Source organism: Aythya ferina (assembly GCF_964211825.1).
Source record: "Aythya ferina genome assembly, chromosome: 2".
In the NCBI taxonomy this organism is placed as follows: Eukaryota; Metazoa; Chordata; class Aves; order Anseriformes; family Anatidae; genus Aythya; species Aythya ferina.
The window spans coordinates 28,586,207-28,613,246 of record NC_140297.1 but is presented as its reverse complement, the minus strand read 5'-3'; the positions used below and the strand labels follow the sequence as shown (position 1 = coordinate 28,613,246).

Sequence of the window (27,040 nt, the reverse complement as noted above, 5' to 3'; positions counted from 1 at the left end):
TGGTGGGGTGGCGATGTATGTGAAGCAGGGACTGGACTGTGTGGAACTTCAGGTCGGCGATGGCAAAGTTGAGAGCCTCTGGGTAAGGATCAAGGGACGAACGAATAAAGGGGATGTCGTTGTGGGAGTCTATTACAGACCGCCTGGCCAGGATGATAGCACCGATAAATTATTCTTTACAGAACTAAGAGAGGCCTCGAGATTAACTCCCCTTGTCCTTATGGGGGACTTCAACTTGCCGGACGTTAACTGGGAGTGCCACACGGCTGACACGAGCAAGTCCAGGAGGTTCATGAAGCACCTAGATGATAACTTCTTGGTACAGGTGCTAACGGAGCCAACTAGGAAAGGTGCCCTCCTAGACCTGTTGCTAGAAAACAGAGAGGGTCTGGTGGGAGATGTGGTGATTGGTGGCCGCCTTGGTCATAGCGACCATGAAGTGGTTGAGTTCAAAATTTATGGTGACAGAAGGAAAAGTGCCACCAAAACCTCATCCCTAGATATGGGGAAAGCGGACTTCAGGCTGCTCAGGGAACTAGTCAGTAAGGTCCCCTGGGAAACTGCTCTTGAAGGCCTCGATGTCCACCAGTGCTGGTCACTCTTTAAGCGATGCCTCCTAGAAGCACAAGATAAGGCAATTCCAAAATATCGCAAGTCAGGCAGGCGGGGCAGGAGGCCGGTGTGGCTGACCAGGAAGGTTCTAATGGAGATTAGGCGGAAACAGAGAGTGTTTCGCTACTGGAAGGAGGGCCAGGCGTCATGGAAAGAATACAGGGATGCTGTTCGTGTTTGTAGGGAGAAAGTTCGAGTGGCCAAAGCACAGCTAGAGTTGAAGCTGGCTGTGTCTGTGAGAGAAAATAAAAAGGGTTTTTTTAGATATGTAAATGGAAAAAGGAGAACTAAAGAAAACATAGGGCCGCTCCTTGATAGGGAAGGTCTCCTCACAGACGATGACGTAGGCAAAGCAGAGACGCTTAACGCCTTCTTTGCCTCTGTCTTCAATGCCGATGATGGGCTTCAGGACCCAGGGTGCCCTGAGCTGGAGGACTGGGACGGTGGGGATGACAAACTCCCAACTGACCCTGAACGTGTGCGGGATTTGCTACTCCACCTGGATCCCTACAAGTCCATGGGTCCGGATGGGATTCATCCCCGGGTGCTGAAAGAGCTGGCGGATGTCATCGCGGAACCTCTATCAATTATTTTTCAACGATCCTGGGAATTTGGAGAGGTCCCAGTAGACTGGAAGCTGGCAAATGTTGTGCCAATTTTCAAGAAGGGTCAGAAAGAAGACCCTAGCAATTACAGGCCTGTCAGTCTCACGTCAGTGCCTGGTAAAATCATGGAGAAGTTGGTTCTCGGACTTATTGAGGCACACCTGCGGGACAAAGCAGTCATTGGTCCCAGCCAGCATGGGTTTGTGAAGGGTAGGTCCTGCCTAACTAACCTGATTTCCTTTTATGATAAGATCACCCGTATGGTGGACCAAGGGAAACCAGCTGATGTGATTTTTTTGGACTTCAGCAAGGCTTTTGACACGGTTTCCCATAGGATCCTACTGGACAAAATGTCCACCATACAGCTAAATAAAAACATCATACGATGGGTGAGCAATTGGCTAACGGGCAGGGCCCAAAGGGTTATGGTAAATGGAGCTGCGTCAGGCTGGCGGGCGGTCACCAGTGGGGTCCCTCAAGGCTCCATTTTAGGGCCGGTACTTTTCAATATTTTTATAAACGATCTGGATGTAGGAATAGAGGGTATTTTGAGCAAGTTTGCTGATGACACCAAACTTGGAGGAGTTGTGGACTCAAATGAGGGCGTAAAGGCCTTGCAGAGGGATCTGGACAGGTTGGAGAGCTGGGCGATCACCAACCGCATGAAGTTCAATAAGAGCAAGTGCCGGGTCCTGCACCTGGGACGGGGAAACCCTGGCTGCATGTACAGACTGGGCGATGAGACGCTGGAGAGCAGCCTAGAAGAGAGGGATCTGGGGGTCGTGGTAGACAGCAAGTTGAATATGAGCCAGCAGTGTGCCCTGGCAGCCAGGAGGGCCAATCGTATCCTGGGGTGCATCAAGAATGGCATCGCTAGTAGGTCAAGGGAGGTGATTGTCCCGCTCTACTCTGCGCTGGTGCGGCCTCACCTCGAGTACTGTGTGCAGTTCTGGGCACCACAGTATAAAAAGGACATGAAACTGTTGGAAAGTGTCCAGAGGAGGGCTACGAAGATGGTGAAAGGCCTGGAGGGGAAGACGTACGAGGAACGGCTGAGGTCACTGGGCCTGTTCAGCCTGGAGAAGAGGAGGCTGAGGGGAGACCTCATCGCAGTCTACAACTTCCTCGTAAGGGGTTGTCAAGAGGCAGGAGACCTTTTCTCCATTAACACCAGTGACAGGACCCGCGGGAACGGGGTTAAGCTGAGGCAGGGGAAATTTAGGCTGGACGTCAGGAGGGGGTTCTTCACAGAGAGGGTGGTTGCACACTGGAACAGGCTCCCCAGGGAAGTGGTCACTGCACCGAGCCTGTCTGAATTTAAGAAGAGATTGGACTGTGAACTTAGGCACATGGTCTGAACTTTTGGGTAGACCTGTGCGGTGTCGAGAGTTGGACTTGATGATCCTTAAGGGTCCCTTCCAACTCAGGATATTCTATGATTCTATGATTCTATGATTCTATGATATATTCTGGATATTGGCAAATGCTTTGTTTCATTTTTATATGTACAGATGTTTGAGTCTTAGTGGAGTTTTGCTTGGAGCCAGGTGGAACCTAGCCAAAATACCAATAGTCCTAGTCCTGTGGAGCCTTGGCACCTGACTGCTCTCATATTGTCAAAAACATCAGTAGCTCAAGGCCCTTTGAGAGTGTACGCTGCTGGTGTTCTGACTTCGTCTCAGTCTGTTTTCCCTTGTGATCTCTCCCTAAAGAAAATATCACTTTTTCTTCCATGGAAATGGAAAAATGCAAATTCTTACTATCAATTGTACTTCTGTGATTTTTCTGGTATTCAATTGTGGGATGGGATGGTGGACTTTCATAGATTAGGCACAATGGTAACCTATTGGTGCAGCATTCCCCAGTTACCAAATAGGTCCAATGTTGGTGCTAATAACACTTGAGAATGTTTACATCACTGACCTCTGAAAATGTTCTGTTCGATGCAGGTCAGAATAACAAGTTATCTTTTTCATGACTCAGGAAGTATTTGGGGTTTTGAAACAGTCTAAGTGCATAATAATAGTTCCCAGTCTAGCTGATGCCTTCATATTTGCTTTTCTTCCAGAGAAGCGTCAGAAGTGATGAGTTCTCAAGAGTGTACCTTGTATGTTCAGGTATCCCTGAAACTGAACAGATATTTTTCAGCTTTGTCAATGGTAGTTTTTGTTGTTGTTGTTGTTGTTTGTTTGTTTTGTTTTTTGTTTTGTAAATTTGTTAGCATTTTACATACTTTATTTTAGACTTGTATCTAGGGGAACATGGCAAACAATGGGCAATGTAGTCTTTGTTTTTTACTACTTAATTTCATCATTATTTAAAGTTGTATTTTTCTGTTCAGGTTTTTATGTGTTGATGTCCCATGATCAGTCCCATGATCTCCTGTCATGAAATGAGTGGCTTGCAGGTGGATTGCATGTGAGAAGGTAACAAGAAAATATGGTGTGAGAACTTAATGTTGAGTCTCAGACCTTTGGAAACAGGCACTCCATATTGCCAAAATTTTAAACTGCTCAGCATAGGATGCCAGTTGAATGCAAAAGCAAACTTAATATCTTGTTCATCCATTTCCTTATTTGTCTGCAAAATGATGTTAAATGTTCTTTAGATACATATGCCAGTGCAGGGCAGGCCCAAAGGGACTGATCATTGTTGAGAAGAGTGAATCATGAGATACTCAATTTTCTGGAGAAAGTAGTAGTGCTCTGGCAATGGGGAATCCTCTGAAGCTGAGAAATCTTGTTCTGAATTGACAGAATCAATGTACATGATACGGGTTTGAATGCTTTCTTATTAGGCAGTCAGCCTGTTGCCAGAGGATGGTATGGGATCATCGTAGCTAGCTACTGGCATTACCCTTGACAGGAGTCTGTGAGGCCACAAATAGCTTACCAAGTTATTTGTGTGGGAAATGTTATCTGATGGAGTTGTTCTTTTAATACGGTATGTAGACTTCGAATACTCTTTATTAGACCATAGGAATTTGGACAGAGCAGGAGCAGTCTGGGAAACCATTCTCCCTGCTGACAGAAGTTTTAGTCCCTTTGCCAAATGCTGCTGTCAGTAATACTGTAAAAACAAACAAACAAACAGAAGCACCTTCAGTGAGAACAGAGTGGACCTCTCCTGGATGGCTTAGAAATACCGTAATACATTAAATTAGTAAAGGAGGTCTGAACTGCAGAGCAATCTGAAAGCAATTCTACCTCTTTGTCTCATCATGCTGAATGCACAGTGCAGCTTATCTGTACATATGTATTAGATCCAGTACTAACTGGTATTGTTGGATTTACTGTGCCTGTACAGATTAGCTATTCCACTATACACATAAATATATTTAGCTCATTCCACTCCCCAGTTTGTGCCTGAGGGCCAGATTAGGTGCCTAGGACCCATAGGCTGCCTCATGTACCGAAGCCAATGCATAGAATGTGACAGGTTCTATGGGCTGACAGGTAGACAGAGCATACATACTAGATGAGTTGTTCTGGTGGTTTGTGCTAGATGTCATCCAGTATCTTTCCTGGTAGCCCTTTGAAGCTTCATCTCTTATCATGGAGAAAGATGGCTTGGTAGACAAGCAGATGGGTACATAAACATGGTACGGAAAATACACAGTTAATCTACAACCATATTAAATGTGCAAACTTAAAAAAAAATAAAATTCTTACTCCCACAGAAACAGGATGCTGTAATACATTTTAAATTTATGAGATTTACAACACAATGATAATGTTACACTAATAGAAAAAAAAAGGACAAACAGGTTGGATAATATTTTGCGTACTACTAAAACAAGTTAAAATTACTTTGGGAACATGATTGGACACATTCTCAGTTGGGTTGTATTGTTTAGTTTTACCGATCTGAGTGGAATTATTACCCTATAAACTGAGAGAATAATTCACTAAGATATAATCTGTGTGCTACCGTCAACACAACAAAATTATCAGAGTTATGCCCAAACATTCATATGCCTATATAGAAGTAGGAATGTAAGACTGTGTAAAAACCTTGCCTTTGAAATCATAAAAGCTACAATTATTAAAGACAGAACTTAGTCGATGTATTCATTCCACATTTAAAACTAGATCTCATGCAAATTTGGTTATCTTCTTATTTACAGAGATTTTGTAGATAGATTTCTGAAATGCTAGCATTTCAACTCACACATAAAAAAGATGATGACTGATATGCTCATAGATTTATCATTTTCAGGTACTGATTATGCCTTGTGGTAGTCTTTAGGAGTTTGAAGAAACAGTCTGATTGCCTCTAATTTCCTTGTCTAAATGCACTTTTCATTTTATTTATTTATTTTTTTTTCAAACTTCTCTTGAAATAGCCAGGGATTTTTTTCCTCTGCTTTTTGACTTCTTGATATTTTGTGTTTGCAAGGCTGTTGCTCTTCTCACATGACCAAGCCATTCCTGTAGCTGTCTTTTTTTGCAAGTGCTTGCACAGACTCATGGGACCCAATTATTGCAGAAATATCCACACTAATAGAGTTACTACTCCTATGCACAGTGTATGTAATTCATGTATTTATCTAGACACATCTGAATGCAAAGTCCGAAATTTGTCATTGTATTGATACCACTGGAGTTCATATTTCACACATGTGCAGGCCAAATCCGTAAACACTTATTCTGAGTTTTATCTTTTATGTGCTTGAGATATTCTAGTCCTGTCTGGTTCCACTGAATTTTGCAAGTGCTGCTATCACAAAAGCAATTTGACTTTTGATTTCTGCTTCAGAATTTCTCTCCTTTGTTATGATAATTCAGAGATACCTGAATGAATCCACTCATTCAAGTTTCTCAACTTTGATGTAAATTTCTCGTTGTGTATGAGAATTTTCTATTGTCCTGGTGCTGGCCTTTTCCTTTTGTTTGATCAGCAGTCCACAGGTAGTAGCTTTTTTTGTTAGATCTGCTAGTTAGGGTCCTTTTTCTTCCAGTCAAATTGACATAATCTACAAAGATTATAGATCTTTTGCCACTAGCTGATAACTTTGTCCTACCAGAATGTTCAAGTACTTTGGACTTACCATGTTCAAGGAAAATATAAATAGAGGTGCTACCATGAGAAATTTCTGTCTTTTAGTCAGTTCTTGTACAGAATCATTTACTTAATGTGTACTCTGTGAAGATAATACTTTTCAAATAGTTTCTAAAGCTTTTATTTCAAGTTCTTATGCAACGTAACTCACAGTTATTATGCACCTTGTGCATTCTCCTGCGTGGTTGAAGGAACTGTATTTCTATTTTTTCTATCGATGGAGTTAGCATAACATTTTCTATTTTTAAGCTTGTGGTTCATTTTACTTTTGAGGCCTTAAGTATTTAATAGAACTGTGCTTACTGCAAGGAACCTAGTGATGCAGGATATGGGTGTCAACACACCCTTCTGACCTGAATTGCTACTTAGTGGAATCTATGTTCTTAACTATAAGGAGCGGGTTCTGGGATCCGTCTGGATTATCTGCTTTGGGAGGAGGACAACACTCGAATGAGCAGGTTATGCAAACACTTGCAGCCTATTCTGTGCCAAGGAATATGTTGGTAATAACCTACCTCACTTGCCAGTTTCCATAGGAGTCGCACACAGTTGTCACCTCAAAATGTTCCATAGTTCTGTGGTTAAGATAAACTTGTGATGGTAGGAAAGGGATGTGATTTCTTGTCACCTGAAACAAAAAATGAGTTAATTCTGGATCTCCAAAGTTGTAAAAGACTGCTCTAAATCAAGGCTATTTATTGAGTAATAAAGGAGGACAGAAAAGAGGTCAATGATGCTACCTTTTCTTCCTTCTTGCAAGAACTGACCCAATTTCATGTCTTAATCTCAGGAGATGGTTCACAGCTGTGGTTCTTGGAATGTGATGGACATCTAGCTTTATGCTGAGTGCATAAAAAGTTTGTAAACATGTTACATAGTGGATTTCAGGCAGAGCTGTTATGCTGAGTGCTTCAGAGATACTTGGATTCTCACAATGAGATATTTGCTTTAATACAAGACTGTACCCAAACTAATAAGCCTAGACTGTCAGCCAGACGTCTGCCTAGTGAGGTGTACAAACACTTCCACTGCCTAGAATATGTTCCTTAGCCCAGCTATCTTCACACTGTTATAATTTGAAGCCAGGAACAGAGTGCCCTGTTGCCCAGATCCTGGTGTTTGCCAGGTCCTTTAAAGCCTGTACAGCAAAGCAAGTTCTGTCCTAGCTTTGGAAAAAACATAAATATACTCAAATTGATTCATCTAATACTAGTCCCAAACCCCACACGCTCAGTTTGATAAAGGCTCCTTTCAAATTTCCTCAGATTTTGTGCAGTGGATACTCACATCAAATGTGGGACAACAGGCTTTCACAGTATCAGTCACGCTTAACTTCTATTTTACAAGTTGCCTGATCATCAGTGAAAAACCCACAGCTTTTAAAATGATTTCTTATCAGCAAATAGCTGAAAATTCATGCAACTATGCCTTGGAAAAAGAAAAAAATAAAGAGGAATTGAGAATTAACAGTTTATTTGGCCATCAACACTGAGCAGGAAGTTGTTAGTAAGCATTAAAAAATCAGTGGACAGAAATTCAGTGCAGTTCCCCAAATCCTACTGCAAATTCTTACCCCAATTCTCTTTCTCTAAAATAATTTGCTCATTGCCTATCAGCAATACTGCTTGTTTATAATCAGTTACTTCCCAAGTTTAATCAGTGATCTGTTAGTTGAAATACCTGGAGGAGATGGTGGGAAAAACAAAAAGGATGGGATTCATAAAGGGTAGTGTTTGTGCCCTGGGCTGCATTCACAGCTAGTGGAGATCTAGTCAATATAGTGAATATAGTCAATATAGAGTCTAAAGTGATATTCTTCTCATCTGAAAGCAGCTGCCTAAAAGAAGTGAAATGAATCAAACCTTGAAAGTGCCCATTACTCTCCGTGGACTTGAAAGGGAGCCGAGGGAGACTAACTTCCATGTAAGCATCCAGACATCAAACATTTGATTTGAACCCTGTCCAATGCAACTAGCAGTACTTAAGAGTACTGCAGGTAAAAGTACCTGTGAATTTGTTGTATTCGTGCCTATTCTGTTTGAAGGCTGGAAACGCAGATGTGGATGGAACATGCTTATTCCAGCAGACTTGGTGTTGCGTATGCAATGTAAACCTCTCAAGTTCAGATCCACAATTACATTCCTTTCTGTCCTAGATCCAGAAGCTCAGCAACAGTTTGGGGGAGAAGAGGCAGAGAAAATGGTGAAGTGGACAGGAGGATTATTTCATGTAGTTAAATGTATCTGAGTTGTAGCTATAAGATTTCACTAATACCTTATACCTTGCTTAGCTGAGGTTGCTTAACATTATGGCTACTGTGAATTCTTAGCAGTTGAATTCTTAGGCACCTGGTGCTTCTCTTACCATGCAAAGGGGTTTAAAGTTATGAAATTATGAATTTCTCTTTGTGACTGCATTCATAAAAGTCAAACATTGAACCTTGGCTATCTACTTCAAGTACCTCATGTCAAACTGCAAAACTTTTAAAAGAAAACATTTTTCTTACTTCATAAGTAGAAAAGGAAAGTAAAACAGGCATTTTAATGTAGAAATATAATTTATATAAAACGCTTTGGCACTTCTGGTTGTTTCCTCTGATCTGAAATTTACACCCTTTTCCTCCATGTATTGAATGAGAGAGAAAGGGAAAAAAATCTAAGTCCCTTGGTTTTATGAAGCAAAGAAATAATGACAGGAAATGGGGATTTTTATTTGTTCTTTGGTGTGAATTGGCACAGGCATTATGATGAAGTTAAAATGCAGAGGTTAATTGAAAAATGTGATAAACAAAGCCCCTTGAAGGTCTCAGAATAATTTTGCCTGGCAGCACTGACAGCCTACTACCATCATGCATTAAACCTACTCCTGCTGGAGATAAAAAAAAAAAAAAAAAAAAAAAAAAAAAGAAAAAGAAAAAAGAGAAAAAAAAAAGAAAAAATCCCTAACGTTAATTGTCTTTCTGTTCCTTCCACCTCATTTCAGCCCAATTATAACTGGGAAAAGTCATTCTGTCTAATTTGCATTAATGCACCTCTATGGAAAAATAGCTTAGACTGAGAATTTGATTTTCTCTCTCTCTCTGTTTTTTTTTTTTTTTTTTTTTTTTTTTCAGTTTATTGTGGACCTACTTAAAATAAAAAGAAACCCAAATGGAGAAAATTTCTATGGAAAGCTCATGGATAAGGATCTTGATTTTTTTCTTCAGTTATTTAGATGACAGAGAAATTTTAAATATTTATTGTCAGACAAAATACTTTTTCAGTAGATGCTCTTTAATCACAGGACTGAAAATGTTGAAATACCGTATAGAACTCTATGAGTGCTGGCTAATTCCCTGTCATTAAGGAAGTCGACAGTGTTCTGTAGGTTGTGATAAACTTAGCTCTTTCTCTGCACTTTGTGTTTTTCATAATAGCCTTCAGAAAAGCTGCATAAATCCTCACTTATGCTGCGTTTTGAAAGTAAGTCCAATGCATGATCCTATTGTGTGTAGAGTTTAATGGTGTAAAAGAACTCAAAAGAGAGGCCATCGCATTCATATGCAGTACCATGTTTCCACTCAGCATTTCAATTCACATTTAATAAACACATTAAGGGGGCTCACTTGTTGTTGGACCCATGTTACATCTAATTTCTTATTCACATAGCGAAGAAAAACAGTGTGTTTTGCTCTAAATTGTCAGTCAGTGTATGAGCTCGGTCTGCCTCTTCTCAGTGCCATTTATATTAATAGGTATGATTATCCATGCAGGCCTTATTTTCAGTGTACTGTGTTTATAGTCCCCATTTGTACATCTTGCTGAAGCTAACGTGTTCATAACGATGTGGAACAGCTGGCCACAAACTGTTGTTTCTCATTAAAAAGACATGTTTCCCGAGCTTTTGGGGATTGTTTAAACTAAACAATACATACTATTGACATTTTGCCCTTTTTGTTTTCCTTTAGCTCTTCACTTCAGTGGGATATCTAGGGTGAAGGATTCTAAACTAACACCTGAAGGGCTTTTGAGAGATAGAACCAAGGACAAAGCCACTTTGGGTCTTTAAAGATCCTAGGGTACTCTTTGCAAGAAAAGTGTGGGAGTTATTATTGTCTTGGACAGATTCCAGCATGTATAGCTGCATTGTATGCTATTTAATCATGTGTTTTGCAGCTAGGTAATCTCCCCTTGAAAGGCCGCTGTACTTTGCTGTTGAACTGTATGGCTGTTGAAATGGCTACTGTATTCTGCTCCAAGAATGGCTTCACCCCAGAGGTGAATGGAGTGGCTCCTTCATAGTGCTTTCAACTCGGACAATGTTAATAATGAGAATATTACTAATTATACCAGAAACTTGGTTTCTGTTTGTATTGATCAGCAATCATAGGAAGTCCACCTGAAAATCCAGTTGCTGGCTCAGAGTTTTTTGACTGCGAAGTAATAGTTTTAATGCTCTACTTAGTCTAAAATTGATCACTTTTTTAACTTTCTCACTCTGAAAGCAAGCAGATATAAACTTAAAAGCATGTTCTTTGATCTGAAGTGTAAACATCATGGCAGTAATGGGAAATGCCATTAGAAGTAATGGCCAACTGGCAGAGCTTATGGTGCTGTACCAAAAGACTACCTGAAGTTTTTTGCTGATTCAGAAGTTTGCAGACAGCTTCTCATGTGCTGAGAGCTATATGCCTGCTGTAAATTTTGATTATGGTTGGTTATGGTTGGTTAATATTGGTTTATTTAATGGGAATGGGAAAAAGCAATCAAATTTATACAGAATTATGCTATTCTTATTTAGGAGCAAGGATGTTAATATTAAGATAAACATGATCACCTAAAGGAAGATAATATCATAAAGTTTTAAACATGTTATGATGAAATGTGTAAAATGTGTACTTTTCTTTATTCCACACACAGAAATACTGTCTCAGGCTTCATCCAAGTTCGTGTTGATTGGCATGCTTCTGTCAAAGGCATTAAAGTTGTATGTGGAGAGTCAATAGTCAGTAGCACCAGGATGCACCATACTTCTGTGACTAAGCTGTAATGAAAGTGTTTTGTAGTAGTATTTTGTGTAGGAAAATACATATTTCCCAAGTACACATTTTAGAGATTGAATAATGAAAAGATATGCTTGAAATACATTTCCAGCTATATTAAACTTGACATTTTGCATAAATTCTGACTGTGCATGGGATCCAACCATGCGGTGTACTGAGTGCATTTTGAAATAGGTAAAGATTAACCAGTGTGCATGTACAAAAGAGAGAACATTTCCATATCCATGCATAACTTACGTGGGACTCAGTCACAGTGCCTGAGGACTGAAGTCACTGTCTGATGTAAGTATTATGGCAGCATCTACCCCAAAGAAAAATCAAAAAATGAAAAGGACAGCAAAAAAGGGATAGGAAATCCTACCTGCAGCCTGTGTTGTTCAAAGCTTCAAGAACAAGTGTGGATTTAGTGAGAATTTTTCCCGATATTCCCTCTGCAATAGTCACTTGTTTTCTGACTCTCCAGTGGTGTTACGATTTATGCCCTTTGCAATATGCAAAAGCACATTCTGGATTATTGCCATATAATAATACAATATAAGAATGTATTCAACTAGATGCCTAAAATTGTGACATATATTTATTTCCATGTAAGATACAAAGTTGTGTATTGTGTTTAAAGAGTAAGATTTAGCAAGTACCAACATTTTTCATAAGGATTTGTACTCTTGTTATATACGTATATTTTTTATATCCATCTCATGTTACTTTCATTTTGCTTTCAGTTTGAATTTGGCCAACCCTGAAGTTCATAGTTATTGAGTTATTTTTCCTATTTTCTTGAAAAACAAACAAACAAACAACAAGAACAAAAAACAAACACAACAAACAGACAGTTGGGTGGACGTGTCATCATCTAAATAAATCTTTAGAATGTCATCAGTAGAACACCCTTTAGAGATATGAAGACAACTTTATGAATTCATTCTTTCTGAGAAGCAGTGACTGACTGCAGAGATTTATTTGCCAGAGTGATAGCAGAGCAAGATTAATAGAGTAATGGATACATGGAACCTCACTGTCAGGACCAATTTTAGTTTCTTCCTTTAAAGTGTTCCAGAATGGTTAGGAAGCCTCATGCAATCATGTAGATATTTAGTGGGAGGGATCTTTGTCATGCCTTCCTGGAAGAAATGGGTTGAAGGTCCTGTACATCAAAAGAACCACCATCACTTCAGTTTGGCCTCTCATTCTGTGTACTTTTCAGTGGGAGGTGGTTGTAACATGCCAACTTCATGTTACTTTTGAGCCATTTCCTTTGCATCACATGTTGAAGACCATGCTGATTCTTTCGCCATGGGGAGAGGAAGAGATGTCAGTGGCATTTTTACTTGATTCAATCTGCTGCCAGAGAATTTAAAACCAAAAATGGGTCCTGAAGAAAGCCCCAGGTAGCAGTCAACCACCCGCATCACAGCTCATCACTGCCCCTTTCTGCTCCACATCAGAACAGCGGTTTAAAAAGGAACAACAAGGCCAGAGCAGCAGAAGGTGCTCCACACTGGCACAGGTACTCCCCAAACAGGCCGTGGCCTGTGGAGCAGGCACTTCCTGAAGGAACTGCAGCTCACATCAGAGCAGCAGGAAAACAGTCATAAGGAAGGACCAGTGGAAGAAATGAGTAAGGAGAGGCCCGAAGGAACCCACTACACCCTGACCCCAGCCTCCTGCACTGCTTGTCACCTCACAGAGATGACAGATGGTGTTGTTAACACGGTAGAAGATGAGCAAGCAGGGAGGAAAGAGGTGTCTGGTGGGAAGTTGAGCCATTGAAAGGGAGAGGAAAGGTGTTTTCCCCAATTGTTTAAATATTTATCATGTTTGTTTCCCAATACCCAAATTAGTAATTATATGTTTTAAATTAAGTTCCCTCAGACCTTTTTAAAAATTTTTTATCTTTATTTGTATTTTTCCTGTGACAGTAATTGGTGATTGATTTTGACCCATGAGTTTTCTCACTCTTGTGCTTCCTAATTTCTCCCCTGTCCTTCTGGGGAAGGGGAGTGAGTGTGTGGGTCTGTGGGTGCTTGGCTGCTAGGTGGGACCAACCCACAACAGTTCCAGAATCCAAAACTAAATTAGGAATTTCTATAGTCTGTTGTAGATTAATGTGTTGAAGACAATATGGAAAATCTTTAGCTCTTCATTTTCACTAGTTTGATGTAACTAAGAAGGTTTATTTCTGTCATTAAAACATTACAAGTTCTCTATGCGTACCTGGGTCTTAATACACAGCTAGAACAGCACAGGAAGAAATTATTTTTCAGGTAGACTAATTCAGTTACATTAGTTCAGTTGCCAAGGAGGGATAAGATTTAGGTCTAAAACTCTATAATCTTCTATATCGTATATTCCTGAAATAGAAGTCAGCTCCCCAAATATGTATATATTATTTATTATAGTTATTTTTGTAATTTTGAGTATAGTTTTTGCAGTTTTGCCTTCTGTTGCAAATGATTTACTTGCTGATTCAGTAACCGAGAACACCCAGCTCTGATGTTTTTTTTGTAGATTGAAGAATATTGCCCTTTTTATACAGATCTGCAGGGAACCTTAAAACTGTGCTTTTTTTTTGTGTGTATGTGTCTGTGTGTGTGTGCATGGTTTTTAATAATGGCAGACTCAAGGCTCAGGGAGAGGAGATTTTTCTGGAAATGGAAAATGATTTGCAAGTAGCTCTGCATTTAAATGTTTCAGTCACTTTTGTTTCCCTGACTTCTCTCATAATTTGGAGTATGTGAATACAGATGGCTCAGACTTGCTCACAAGCATTCTAAATAAATAATTCCACAACAGGATCACATAATGTTTTTCTCTGACTTTAACTTCTTTACAATTCTGTGTTCTTTCTTTTTCTTATATTGTCTTTTTCCATATGTTCTCACCATTCAAAGTCCAACTCATGACACTGTAGCATTATTGACATAATGGTCATTGAATAGGAAGGCAAGCTAAGAAAGCCTTCCCAAGAATCAATGAGTGTTAATAGTATACACTAATTTTTAATTGATGCATGCCTGTTGTGTTGATGCCCTTTTTGATAATCCTGTATTTGTCTTTCAGGCTGTTAACTCAGAAAAATACTTCTGACTGCAGGTGACTACAGCAGGCTTAATTTCTCCTGTATGCCCACCTCTCAGGCTAGCCAAGATGAAGCCAACAGGCATGGTAGAAATATGTGGCCAGTTTTTCACAATACTTGCCCTTGTATCTCAAATGTTTATTTTTGTGTGTGTGTGTGTTTTTCCCCACTATGAAATAGTCGTAGTGTTATTTTTTTAGTTGCAAGTTGCAACTAGTTGCAAGACAAAATTGCCTCTCAATGGGAAATGCAAACTTTTTGGTGGTGAGCGTTATATTGCAAAACAGAAATAATCAATTACAATAAAATACTGATATTTTAGCAGTCTGTGTCCCATTTGCTGGACAAGGACTTTTTAAATACACAATGACAGAAAAATAAGAAAACAGTCAGAAGAGTTCTCTTTATCTGTAACACAGAACTTAGAAATATGCATACAATGAACTCCAAGGTATGTATAGACAAGAAATAATACCATATACTGGGGGGTTATATTCTTATATTTGAACATGACTTTATAAATAACTATCTGATCTTGTTCATTCACTTAATTTTAAGCATGTGAGTCTCCTGGTCACTGTTAGATTTTTTCCTGAAATCGTTAAACATGTATACTTGCTTATCTTGAATTCACTGAAGAATTCCCATTAAGTGGTAAAATCTTAAAATCTAATTTGGGAAACAAAACATTCTCATCTTGTCATAAATATACGGACTTAAAAAGTGTATGGAGTACTGCCTATACATGTTCACTTTAGTTTCATGACAAATTAATTTTTCTATTATATCATTGTTTATGTTGAATTCTTGCTGGGGCAATGGGAGACATCAAGATACCTGTATTTGAAAGTTGGTCAAAAAAGGTGATGTCCAATCTGACAAATCTGTGAAACAATGGGCAGTTATGACAGTTATGCATGGCAACCTCAGTCCAGGAACTGAAACAATTTCTATCACCATCAGCCAGTCAGTCAGTTTGGCTATTTTGGCTAAAATGTCAGATTTTTTTTTTCTGTCCAGGTCACTGTCTTCACAAAGCTATTTTATTAAGCTGACAGGTTTTCAATATGCATTTTGGAAATTGCATGAGAGGTATGGGATTATTTTATGAATTTCCAGTTGAAGCCATATAAATGTATAAACCAAAAATCAACAGCTACATAATATTAATTTTCAGCTGCTTGAGGAAACAATTTATAATTTGGGAGCTACATCAGATCTTTAGATTGTTCATTAATTTGGCATTCAAACTCCTGTAATCATCTTTTACCAGTAAATTTCTTGTGTTGATTCTAATTTGCTTGCACAGACATTTGAGATCTTAGTTACTCTTAAAAAGAAATACATTAAACAGTTTGGAAGAGGCATTATTGTCATGAGCCAGTCAAGTCATTAAATCAACATCAAGTTACCAAATAAGGTATGATATTTGTGATGATATTAAGGTGAGAAGGAAAGTAATGATAATCTGAACAGTGAATGTGTAAACAATTCATATTGTATTCACTGTACTTAGGAAACCAAAACAATTTAAGCAATCAGTGATAAAAACTCACAGGAAAGCAATAATAATAATAAATTTGAATGTACTTCAACTGGAATAAAAAATGCTGAAAAAGAGATCTGCGAACAGAAAGACTCTAGTGCCATATTCAGTAAAGACAGCATTCTTTTCCTTCAACTGAGTCATCTAGAATAATTCTAGATATTTAATGTAGTAATCTGCTCACTTTATAAAGTTCCCTACACAACAGGGAATTTGACAATTTTAAGTTGAAAGTGTGTAGATTAATGATAAGAACAGTGGCTCCAGGAGACAGATTTTTTAGTTTAATCTTTCTCTGCTACCAGTTTGCTCTTTTGTGAGTAGATCATGAAAGAATTTAATCCAGAGCATCAAGGCACTGAGTTTTTAAGAAGCAATAAGCTACTACTGATTTTAGTGGACATTGGGTTCAAATGGTTGGGCCTGGGTATATCATAAAACATACTTTATTGGAAATGAAGGGCTCTTAGAATATTGCTGGAAATACTAAGCATATGCTGGATGGAAATGGATTGGATTACAGTGTAATTATACAGTGATACAGTTATGTCCAGTTCAGAAGATATAATTGCTTGGGAAATTTCTGACAGTGTTTCGTATCATTCAAATTGACAATTTATTGAAAGTGTTTTTTATTAGACTAATAGAATCATAGAATATCCCAAGTTGGAAGGGGCCCACAAGGATCATTGAGTCCAACTCCTGGCACCACACAGGTCTATGCAAAAATTCAGACCATGTGACTAAGTGCACAGTCCAAACGCTTCTTAGTGTTTTATTTTATTTTATTTTATTTTATTTTATTTTATTTTATTTTATTTTATTTTATTTTATTTTATTTTATTTTATTTTATTTTATTTTATTTTATTTTATTTTATTTTTTATTACTTTGCTTTGCTTTACTTTACTGTACTTTACTTTATTATGCCTTATTTTTTCCTTATTAACCTAACACAATTTCAAAGCAGTGTTCATGTAGGAGGTGTTTGTTAATCCTCTTGGATTTTCTTTCTTTCTTTCTTTCTTTCTTTCTTTCTTTCTTTCTTTCTTTCTTTCTTTCTTTCTTTCTTTCTTTCTTTCTTTCTTTCTTTCTTTCTTTCTTTCTTTCTTTCTTTCTCTCTGTACTTAATAAACGGTGTAGTTCAGGTCTCCATTTTTACAGAATACAGTTACCATTGGGTTGAGATTCTCTTCCTTTTGTTTGTTTAATGGTGTACATAAAACAGATAAGTGACAAGATGTAAGGCATTCTGCAGAATAGTTGGGTTATAAGGCTACTCAGGTTCAATGCTGCTCTAATGTGCAGGGAAATTAATTCACAAATGAATGCCTTAACGGATATTAAGACAACCTGAACTTGTTTCCTGAAACTGTTTATGCATCACAGTTAATGGAGCAAAGATACAGTTACCCCAAATACATCTGAAAGATTCATCCCCAATGAAAAAATCTTCATATTTACCTCTTTTTGTTCTGAAATGTACCAGTGAATAGATTACATTTTGTCACCTAAACTGTACTCAGTTTTTCTCACAACTAATTTAGCCTGTTGAAGCCTTTTTGGACTTTTTACACAGATCTCCTTTTTATCATCTTTGATGGTTTTCAGGTCTAGAATAATTTCTAAAAAAAAAATCTTGAGGTGACCTACTCTATAGCAGCATACCTATACAGATGAAATTTCCAGTGTTGTAATTACTAACATCACTGCAATCTCCCACTGTAGATGTTCTTTACGGATATGATGTGAGACTTCAGTTTCTGACTTAATCTTAAATGACATTGATATAATTACTGTATTGCAAATTTCCCTAAAGCAAATGTCTCAAATTTATCAGATCAGTTAGTGGTTCCTGCAGGTTGGAAAGACATCTATGGGAAATGATGACTTGAAAAAAAATAAAAATTGACAAGCCTTAATGGATGTTCTGGTGGTCCAGATCAGGGTGACAAAACAAATATTCTGATAACAGGTCTTCAGCTAAAGTTGAAGGTAAAAGTAAATGTTCTGAAGTAATAATTTTGGAGTTAAGAGCCAGATGATTCTGTAGGTTTTCACACTAATATCGAATGCTGCCTTTTTTTTTTTTTAATTAAATAAAATCTGAATATTAGGTGTACAGTATTCAGAGCTCAAGGACTTGTCATTTGAAGTAGATTAGATTGATCTACCCAAAACAAACACTTTTTTTTTTTTTCTGACAAGGTGCTAATAAACCCTTCTGGCAGTCACAGAGTTCTCCTTTCAAGATCTCAGTGTCTTTTCTTTTCTTTTTTTTTTTTTTTTTTTTAAGTGATGAAATTTACAGAGAACTGTTACAAGGTTCTAATTGGATTTCACAGAAGTAGCCCTGGTTTGACCCAAAATAGGGAAAAAAAACCACAATCCTCAAAGCTAGTCTCTGTGGAACCAACGATTAAAAACGCCAAATGGGAAAGAGAGGTCCAAGCTAGAAATAATCAGCGTGAGACTTAATGAAGATTTTTGAGATAACTTAGAGTTGATAAAGCCTACAAGATATAAGGTGGATGAAAAGATTCGCAACAACAGAAAAGTGTTTATTAAAACACCTTTTAAGAAACCTTGGAAAATAACAAAAGCTGCCTTTAAAGGTTCCTATTAAAATAAAGCCTGGGTGATTTAGATAATTTTGCCACCTGCAGCTTTAACAGAACTTTTTGCTTAGCTCTTATTGCAAGGTTTAGTTCACTTTGAAGAACTTTAACAATCATTGTCATAAGGCTTTTTATGAAGTTGTGGAGTAAAGACCAACATAAATCCCATTTTCAATAACTTTAAACAGACCTGAAGTGAGGTAACAAACTCTCCTGGATGTGTCAGGGTAACTTATGAGTCTCAGACTAGCATTCTGATCATGCTAGATAAAAGATATGAAAGTAGACTGAAATTTCATAGGTTATATGCAGACTGTTCCTAGTTTTTGGAGATCTCTCATTTCAGTTCCTGGTCTTACAGCCCTTGGTACATTGTATATCCATGATGGGGTGAGATCTGAACATAGGAGGGCTTCTTCCTCCCTCTCTCCTTTCTTGGGCAGATGAAGAGTCATCATAAACATGACTGTACTAGCTCAAACAGTAGATGAGAGACAGAAGTTCTTTCCCACACCTAGTAAAGGTTTTAACTTTGTACTGGAACAGGAAAAGATTTGCAAATAAGACAAAGTCAGTGCTGAAAGCTGGAAAGATTATCAGTAATTAGAATATCTATGGTGTCTGGGAGTCACATCCCCTAGTCAGGCCTCTGTTTTACCAGGCGTTGGACAAAGGACAAAAAGCTGAAGCTGTATATTTCCTTGTGACTAGTACAAAAGTCTTCAATTTCTTTGATGTTATTTCAATATATAGAAAATGCATTATTGCTTCTCTTCATTTTGATTAACAAAGAGGATACAGTGTAAGACAAATTTCTTTGTGCCTAGCACTGACTGAAATATGAGGATTAGCTGCCTACAGAATTGTGTAACATGATTAATGTAGCCTGGGAAGACATGTAAACAAGGTGAGAGTCTATGTGTGCTGGTTACCAGGTCGTTTTTTGCTGAGGTGACAGGAGGTGAGCCAGTTTTGTGACTGAGTTGCAGGAACTACAGTAGGTACAGTGCTCACCAATGCATTCCACATCTTCCAGGCTTGTGTCCTGACAGTTCAGGACATGGCTAAAGAAGGTACATCACTGTATGCCTTAGTATGCCTAAAAAAGTCAATGCTTATTAGTTATCATGTTGTACTTCAACTGTATAAGATAATTATATTAAATAATTATCAGCTTAAACTTTCCATCAGTCTCTGGTCCACTGTACATTTTGGTGCAGGTTTTCCAAATGTTGTTCAGTCCTTGACTTAATGGTTCAGTAGCAGCACCCAGCGTCTAGGTCTGCCTCTTAAATTAGCTGGAAATTCATACTGATATAGAGATGGTGTCTTTCTGAGCTGTGAAGGAGAGACTTATGTTTTCTTATTTTTTTTTTTTTCTTTTTTTTTTTCCCCTGTTGGTTTCTGACACTAGGCTGAAGAATTCAGTTCTCATCATTCTCACATTGTTTGGGCCACAAAATATGGCTTGTTGATTTGAAAACTGATAAATGGATTTTGGATTTTGTTCTCAAGATTGCCAAAGGAAATAGCTTATGTATTCTGACCTTTCTTTAGAAGCCTCTGCATTTGAGCAGATGCATGAGAAAAGCTAAGGTGAAGAGTTGGCACAGGAATGGATTTTCACTCTGGAAAATAAGCTTTGTATGTGAGAAAGCAGAAAATGTTTGTTTTTGAGCAGAGAATGCTTGTTCATTTGCTTTTTGTGCTTCTGTTGGGCTTCTGTCTAATTATTTTGTCAAGGTCAGCTAGAGCCTAAGACCTTAATCTTAATGTTTGGTAGGCTGACATAAACAAAACAAATACTGATACCATTTTGTTAATGCTGTTTCAAAAAACACCATCCTCACAAGCTTTGTCCTGTCTCAAAGTTTTCTACTTCAGCAGCCAGACTATCACTACTCTTCCTCCAGTTGTGCAGCATCAGTGAAACTAAATCTCTGACTGGACAAACAATACTGGTGATTGTTTTAAATATTTAACTATTTCACTACATTTTGCATCAGTTTTGTAGAAGCCCTATATGTTTTCTGAAGTCAGATGTAATATGCTGTGTGTATGTGTGTGTGTGTTTTAGATGCCAGAAATATAAATCACAATCCAAAACTACTGAGTTGAGATACATAAATATTGTGGGCATAGCTATGCTTCCATTATGCACATTGTAAAGCTAAAAGCCTTTCTTAGCGATTTCATTGTCATATAACAAAACCAAGAAAATCAATCTGATTTGAATTAATTAATGAAATAATAAATCTAAATACTTTCTGACATCAAAGAAGTATGACAATTGAAAGCTAATTTTCTCTATACATCTTGTTACGTGTCAGTTAGAGACCAACATTTCATTGTTAATAATATATTAATTTCATATGTATTGTTGATGCAATTTTGAGGATATTATGATAGCAGCTGAATTTTCTTGTGAATGGATCAAATCATAAAAAGGATCCTTGTAGCAGTCATTTGATTCTTACTGTACAATAAATGCCTGTAAACTGAAGTACAAATTAAATACTTATTTGCAACACATAATACAAAGCACTAAGTGAAGAAAAAGAAAAAAAGGCTGCATTATGGACTCACAATGTGGGACTGAAAATAGGCAGCTTCAGAGCCTGTTAAATATACTTAGCAGCCTGCTAAAATATGACATGGGAAGCAGTTTACACTTGAGCAATTATCTGATAAGAACCAGTGCTCACAGTGAACCTATTGCAGTATGTGTACATAGATAGTGTATATATACTTGAGCACATGTAAAGACCCACACAAGGGCACAGTATGTCTGCTTCTTTATGTACATAATAAAACAGAAGTTAATAATATGGATGAAAACTCAGTAAGTATATAAACAATAGAGATGGTAGATAATAGAGGATATTAATAAAGAGTGTTCTAGTCTTCTATTATGGTTGATGTATATTTTTTGTCAAGTCAGTGGAAGAATATCGAAACACAGTTGAAGTAATACAGAGGTAAATTAAGTTCTAAAGCATTGTTGATGATTGGGATTTATTGTTCCTCATTCATTTTATACAAATAAAATAAATATAAAATAAACAGACATTTAATATTATTTAGTCAGCTTGCTTAGTCTGTCTTTTCAGATTCAAATAATATTTCCTGTTCCCTTGGCATATTGTGAGAGAGGGTGCATGGCTTCTTTTTGAGAAGTGCTGGAAATGTGAAAAGCGTATCTGCAGTGATTATTCATCAGATAATAAGAGCCTATACAGATGAGGGCATTGAATGAAAGCTCTTCTAAGTCCCCTTAGATTACATGAGCTACCATTTAAAGAATGCTTCCAAAGTAGGCTGACATCTTTGATTATCCAGCCTTTTGAGCCAGGCCAAATTCTCAGCTGGCATAAATCACCATAGCCCCTCTGAAACACATAGTGCAGTGCTGACTTTAAGTTGCTGCAGCTCTGGCCCTGCTAGATCCATAGTTTTATGCTCTGTATCTATCTATATCTATATCTATATCATCTATATCTATATCTATATCTATATCTATATCTATATCTATCTATATCTATATCTATATCTATATATCTATATCTATATCTATATCTATATCTATATCTATATCTATATCATCTATCTATATCTATTTATTTGTTCTAGATGCTAAATTAAGAAAAAAGAAAAACCTGTATTTTTGTGGCCCTATTTCTCTGTCTCCAAATAAATGAAAATCAGATCTTGCAAGGGTAGGTATGTAGTAGTAAATAGAGGTGGTGCTACCCACTTTACTGCTGCAATATTGAATATATTGTATTGAAATGGTGCAAATGATACTCACTGATTATTTGTTAAGAAATAATCAGAGGTATTTAGAATGGGTGATTATATTCGGAGGAGATAACAGCCTCTTATAAAAATTAGAGCAGCCGTTAGGTGATCTGATTATGTTAGCTGCCAAAAACCCTCAGGGAAGTCCTTTCACTCCATCTGTGCAGCCAGCAAGATGAGAATTGGCACGGGAGCTGTTACTCTGGCTCAACATCACTGAGACAAACCTCTCGTGATTATTCAGAAAGGTCTGAGAGTAACCTGGATGGGAAACTGTTTTCTCTTCCCAGTTATAACTTAAAGACATAGAGAAATGTTGTCACACTTGGATGGTAATTTTAAAATCTGTAAATATCAAACTATGAATAAAATTGTAGGAACCTGCTGACCAAAGCTAAAGCACTGGCCCTAATTTATTTCTGTGTGAGTATAAACATATCAATCTAGAACTTACAGTAGTGGTAGGTATTAATGACCAACACATTTCTCTTCCAAGTTAAATAACTCATTTTCATTAAATGTCCAAAAGATTAAATAAAAAATAAAATAAATAAATAAAAAAGCAAGACAAAGAGACCTTTCGTTGTTATTGTTAAAATCAGTATTTCCTCTGCCTTCGTTTAGTACTGGGATGTAAGACATGAGTCTGAAACAGGCAGGATGCAGGCCAATGACCAGGGCTCTGTTAGGTATTTAGAGGTTCCTAGATGCTCCAGGTATTTGAGATAAGGAATTTGTTTGTTCCACATTTTATATCTGGGAAAATCTAGATATTTCATGTTTATGAAGGGCTGACGATACAGAAAAGCTGGTGGAGTGGCTATTAAAACATTGTGTTTTTTTGAAAATAATAATTCACTTGCTTTCCAAAAAGAAAAGGAAATTTAACCAGAAAATGCTGCTTTAAAACATAAAACTTGCTGGCTGTATGTGTGATGTTTGTTTTAAATGATTGTATTCTGTTTTTGGAATGCATTGAGAGAAATTCTTGACTTAGACTTTATCTTCAGATACAAACTGTCCATCTGCAGGTTGTACTTGATCTCAGAGATTGAGTAAGTCCTACCCACACTTTTGCTCTTTCCTGACCTAAATAAAGTTGTCACCTTATTGTCTAGGAAAATGTGCATAACAAATAATATCTAGTCTTCCCTGTTTTAGGCATACGCATTGTCATCATTCTTTTGAAATCTCTAATTCAATGCCATGCACTATTTCCTGGGTGAATGCTGTAATAATTCTGTCTTTATTTGCATTTGTATAAGCATCTTTTCACATTGTGAAAAAGTTATCTGGAAGGAAGAGAATACGACAGAATGTTTTCTTTGCCTTTTCTGATTTGGGGAAAAATGAGCCATTTTGATTCTAAGGGCAGAGAAAGAAAGTGCAGTTTGGGTATCAGTTGCAGGTTTAACAGCTGCTAATCTCACCCATGAGGTTATCAGCTGCTGGGTGATCCTATTTAAATCACCTTTGATACCGCAGCAGGCCTAGTGAAGCATACACTGTTTCTAGCATTGCCTGTGAGAATGAATATTATTCACAGCTATCAAATTCATGCTAGAACAATATAGCTCTGTTCAGGCAAGTATATTTCCTTATTTCTGAAAAGGATTTATGTTTATGTTTCAACAGTGGAAACAACTAAGACCAGAAGTGTGTTAATTTCTAAAGGTTGAATGTCATAATCCTTGCTCATGGGAGTGATCCGTATTTGAATGCTTCAACAGTTTCACTCTGAGTACAATTACCTGAGTTAAATAAGGAGAATCAGTCCTTCAATAAACTAGGAAGTAACTGAAACATAAGCAATAATGGCTTTAAAGTTTGAAGTACATTTTGTTCAGTTGAAATTTTTAGAGGCTGAAAAATTAGAGCTTAGAAACCTACCTGTTAATTTAGATCTATTTGTAAAAAACACCCATTGCAAGAGGATTTTTACAGTTAGTTAAAATATCAAGCCTTATATAACTTGTAAATGCCATATGAATTCTATGCATCTGATCTCAGGTTTCCCCCATGGAAACCATGGAGTAAGCAGATCTACCATCCCTGCAGCAGTGGTCACCTGCAGGATAAAAGGAATGCTGCCAGAGGGCTGTTGAGAAAAGGGAAAATAAGGGTGCAGTTCTCTCCTACCACAACGAAGGCTTGTGACAAGAATTTGCACCTTGTAAAATATAATAATAAATAACAATATATAATCAATTATATGTATTTTTAAAAGTCTCAAAACACATTGTTCTCTGTCTTGTTTCTACATTTATTTTTCATTTACTGGTAAAATTTTATCTACACAGGTCATATTTAATGAAAAAAATTACAACATAGCATAACATTTTTGAAAAGCAAATGAAAGTTGTAGCTCTAGCTGCATGCTAAATGATGACTCTGGGGAAAAGTACAAAACATTAAGTAAAATATTAAGTACCGACATTTAAAATTTTTTCTTAAAGTGGAATTTCCAGGAACATTTCACTTCAAACATAAATTATACCCTTCATTTTTTTCTTTGAAATTTTATTTTTATGCTTAAGTTCAAATAAAAGTATTTAAGCTACTCATAAAATACATTTCAAATTATTATTTTTAAAGCTATTTCAAAAAAAAAAAAAAGCTACTTTATTTTTTAAAAGCAATTTCAGAGTGCTAATGATGTCAGAAGGCTTTATTCTTTGTAGAGATAGAAATTCGTTAGAATTTTAACCTGTCGTGGATGTTTTTATTTCATCAGCACTGCCCACCACAAATTGAAATGAACCAAAACATAACGAAAAGAACAAAATAAAACAAACCCAATCCAAACCTGGCCAGTCCCATTTGAGTTACCTAGGAGTTTATGTTGATCTTGAAGACTAAAGGAGATGTGATCTAAATCAAAGTAGTCTAGAATTGTGATGCCTCTAAATGTCATCCTGCTAGTAACAAATAAGTCAGTTGCAGTGATAAGATTAAATGATAAGTTTCAAAGTTAAATTTGTATGAGAAGTGCTTGGGTCTGTTGGACAAAGGAGATGAAAAGATACCCAGTTTGACTATTGAAAATGAAAAGCAGTATGACCTTGCACACACTGTCAAAATATGACTTCATTGAATCCCATCTTCTAGCTAGGTTTTGTTTCACCAAGAGAGATGATGGAAAATTTTTCAGCCCCTATATTTCTGGAACATTTGCTTCTCTGACAACTATAGAAAATGAATGTATTGCCTAAAAATCCCTGTGCTCAGAAGCAGTCACATCTCATTTCACTCTTCTTCACTCTTTTTCATTTACAGATGTAGACAAACATTTTTGTTTTTGTTTTTATATATTTTTATTTTTATTTTGTTCAGGATGCGTGGATGCTTACTTTTGCATTTTAGGAATTTAGAGAGTGTTATCCTGTGTTAGGAAAATAAATCATTGTCTTTCCCACTTTATACCCCGACTCCCTCACCAAACATTTCATAAAAACATGAAAAACCCTTGGCATTTAAACTTTGTTTTATCAATCCCATACACTGACATACAATGTACCCGCCTTTATTTGACTAAAGGAAAACTAAAGTGTGTTACCATGTTACTGCTAATAACACTGATTTTTTTAATGAAAGCCACATAGGAAAGAGTAATTAAGAATACTAAGATTGCTGGTTAGACAATCAGGAGTTAAGAGATACCAGATTTAAGATAACTTTATCAAGTGCAGCTTTTTAATTTTTTTTTTTCTTCTGTGATTTTGTTTTGTTACAGGCTTTGTCCCCAGAGTGCCCTGGTGGGTACAGTATACGGGCTAATTCTAACCTAGGGCAGGGACCATTATTGCACTTCACAGTTGCCTGCAACTATAGCATTGCATAGAGTCAGGAGATGTACTAGTATGTACTTACATACTATGAGCCATCAAAAGCTTTTCTACACTTTGAAAAGAAATGCCAGGCTCAGTCTGATGGGAGATAGCAGCGTTCAGACTTATTTTGGGCTGCTTCTGCATCCCACTTTACATCTCTGCTACTCCATGCCCTGATACATATTCTCTAACACTACATATAATACATTTGAAGACTCCAACCCTACTTCACTCTGCTAGGTAACTCCACACACTCCTCCTTTTCTCAGGCCAGATTTCATCCCTCACCTTTTTACCTTTTTGCCCCTTTTCCCCACCTCAACGAGGTGAGACCTGAAGGTCATTGTAAGGGAAAACATTATTTTTCTTCCATGTTGCCAGCAGTTAGTGTGAGGTCTCTAGACGTTTTTCTTACATAGCAGATCTTCACTGAACACAGAAGTGAAGATCTTCACTGAACACAGAAATAGTTTCTTCATGGGCAGTCTTATGATGCTTACTATCACAACACAGGATTGCTGCACAAACAGCAGTGGATTTGTGTTCATATCTTACACTTAACAAAAGGGAATGTCATTTTGTTGAATAATTTTTGGTGCCCAAATTGGGATGGTTGGTCCTGTTTTTTTTTTTTTTTTTTTTTTTTTTTTTTTTTTTCAGAATAATAATGCACCTAATAATGCAGGTCTTTGCAAGGCAGGAGAAGAAAGGAGCTGAAAACTGGATGTGGGACCTGAAACACACATCTCACCAGAAGGCAGTACCAAGGCGGTATGCACAGGGCTCAGATCAGAATCTCTCCTGCAAAGCCACCATGCTAGCCTTTATGCTGCTTTGTGGTACAGCATTAT

At 37.3% G+C, this 27,040-nt stretch overlaps 1 long non-coding RNA gene across 1 annotated transcript; it reads left to right on the top strand.

The window, feature by feature from the left end:
• Window positions 1–3,287: 3,287 nt before the first annotated feature.
• On the top strand, window positions 3,288–27,040 carry LOC311430749. Its single transcript, XR_014689011.1, has 3 exons — window positions 3,288–3,334; window positions 3,559–3,643; window positions 26,875–27,040. It is a non-coding gene; the product is annotated as an uncharacterized lncRNA (long non-coding RNA).